This window comes from Crocuta crocuta, unplaced genomic scaffold (assembly GCF_008692635.1).
Source record: "Crocuta crocuta isolate KB4526 unplaced genomic scaffold, BGI_CrCroc_1.0 scaffold416, whole genome shotgun sequence".
NCBI classification, from domain to species: Eukaryota; Metazoa; Chordata; class Mammalia; order Carnivora; family Hyaenidae; genus Crocuta; species Crocuta crocuta.
The window spans coordinates 44,193-46,954 of record NW_027532168.1 but is presented as its reverse complement, the minus strand read 5'-3'; positions in this window follow the sequence as shown (position 1 = coordinate 46,954).

Genomic DNA, 2,762 nt, shown 5'->3' with positions numbered 1-2,762 from the left:
CTCTGGATGGTATTGCATTAATCTAAACCAATCTACACTAAAAAGAAAACAACCACTTCTACTGGCTTAATTTTCTAAACACAAAAGTAATTAGCTTTCATTTCATCAATAAAATAAAAAGAGCAGCCATTTTGACCCATCTGCATAAAACGACTAAAATCATTTTTTTATTTCAAGTTTTTATTTTGGAGTATAATATTTTGAAATGTATGTTTGCTTAATGCTATAAAGTGAAATGTCAGTCATTCCAGGAATAAGACTTCTAATCTCTCCAAATATTTTTCTACTTCTTCACTAGAAGGGCCATTGGAATTATTGGAGATGGTTACTTCAATGGAAAAATTAATATGAGGTGACATTATAAACTCATTCAAAGTAGTCACTTCTATAGTTTCTATTTTAAATATTTTTAAAAGGAATCAGAGGCTTATAGATAATCCATGTGATGACTCTTCTCCAATAACCACTTAGGCTCTACCAATTCATACACCCTACAATTTTACAGATAATGTCTCCTGATTAGAGTTACAAGTCTAGTGGTCAAAGAGATTTTATATGTTTAGAACAGAAATAAAATTAATATAGATCTACCCAGGACAATATTAAGTAAATAGCCTACAGTGTTGCCTATGAAATAGTGAAGGAAGAGGGCATTCTGTGCTGCAGAACTTCCTGGTGTTTCTAAATGGCTTATAGGATTTTCTGGCTTTTAAAATAGTTTTTATTTATATTGTCAAACTTTTAAATTAATGTTTGTTGCTGCATTTTTTCCCAGTGTATCAGTGTTTTTACTGACTTTGTAGTATTGGAATTTTTTAAATGTTTATTTATTTTTGAGAGAGAGAGAGAATGAGAACAGGGGAGGAGTAGAGAGAGAGAGAGGGAGACGCAGAATCTGAAGCAGGCTCCAGGCTCTGAGCTGTCAGCAAAGAGCCTAATGCAGGGCTTGAACTCACAAACCTCAAGATCATGACCTGAGCTGAAGTCGGACGCTTAACAGACTGAGCCACCCAGGTGCCCCTGTAGTATTGGAATTTAGTTGGAAGAATGAAACATTTACTTCTAATCTGCTTATCTTTTTAATGTACAGATAGGTAGTATTTTAATAACGTCAATGTTTTAAATGTAAAAATAAATAATAATTCAGATAATACACAGGTTATAAATTGCATATGATATATTTTTTAATTTTTTAATTTATTTCCAGGAGAGAGAGAGAGAGAGACAGCGTGAGCAGGGGAGGGTCAGAGAGAGAGGGAGTCACAGACTCCGAAACAGGCTCCAGGCTCTGAGCTGGCAGTCAGCACAGAGCCCGACGCGGGGCTCGAACCCACAAACCGCGAAATCATGACCTAAGCGAAAGTCGGATGCTTAACCGACTAAGCCACCCAGGTGCCCCTAAATTGCATATGATATTAACAGACATTTCAACTAAAGTAATATGATACCCCAGTGAATAAAAACACTTATGTTAGCAGAAACATTGATGGGTGGATTGTTACAAGAAGTTGGTTAAATATATATTAAAAATCAACTAATCAAAAGTAATAAGGTGAATCAAGAAAACACTTCTTTTAAGTAAAAAAAATTCCTCTTTAGCTGACATAGCTACCCTGCTCACTTTCTTGAACTCTGTCCTTACCCATCATAAAATTATGGTCAACAATCAATTAGAAAACAAATAAAATAAAAACCAAAAGCAAAACAAACTCTGTAATTGACTCTCCCCTGCTCAGTTTCCGAATTTGTCAGGTACCGAATGTTTCAGATCATTATCCATCCTCTCTATTCATCTCTCTCAAGTACTGAGAACTACAACTCAAATAAAAACAAATATCTTGAAGACCTTGGCTTGGCATTATTCTGCTGTATCAGAGTTGGTAGAGGTCCTACAATTTATATACCACTGTTGTGGGGGTGAGTGTGCAAGACGGGATCCTACTAAGGTACTGTAAATATTTCATCTTATGTAAAAGAAGCAAACAATAGATAATATTAATTTTTGTCTTTGATAATTGAGGAAATATAGGTTTGAGAGTGATTATAAGATTTACAATTCCAGCAGTAGTGTGGAACATGTACTAAAGGGTCATTGACCTAAATCTTGGAGAAAACATATTCTGTAGCATGTTACTGGTCTTACCCAAACTGAGATGTCCTCTACCACCACCAGTACCTGAAACATAAACTTTACATGCAAATGTCCAAATTCTCACAAAGACCCTGTGACTACAGTCATTTTGGAGAGCTTAACTTTCAACTTCACATTGAAACATAAACCTTGACAGAAGCAAAAGTGGTCCCATGGGTCCCTATTAGCTCAAAGTTTGTAATAATGCTGGTAGTCCCAAATGCAATTTCACTCTGGAAGAAAGCATCCACAGTTCTGCTGTTCAGAATTTCCATAGATTAAGATTGAAGAAATATTATCTCATGATCAAAGATTATTAAGACACAAGGGAACAAGCTAATGTGAGTGAAAGTTAGTATAAACATCTAACATTCTATTCAGAACACAAGGATTTTATATACTAGAATTATTCAATACATAATATGGAGTAACAACCCTGAAGTATGAAAACATGATTGACATAAAAAATAAGTAGCATGACATTGGTTTTCAAAGAGAAAACAATTTTTATTGATTGATTGATTGATATTTTTATTTTTAATTTGAGAAAGAGAGAGAGCAAGAGCAAGCAGAGGAGGGGCAGAGAAAGAGAGGAGAGAGAGAATCTTAAGCTCCACTTAGTGAGGAACCT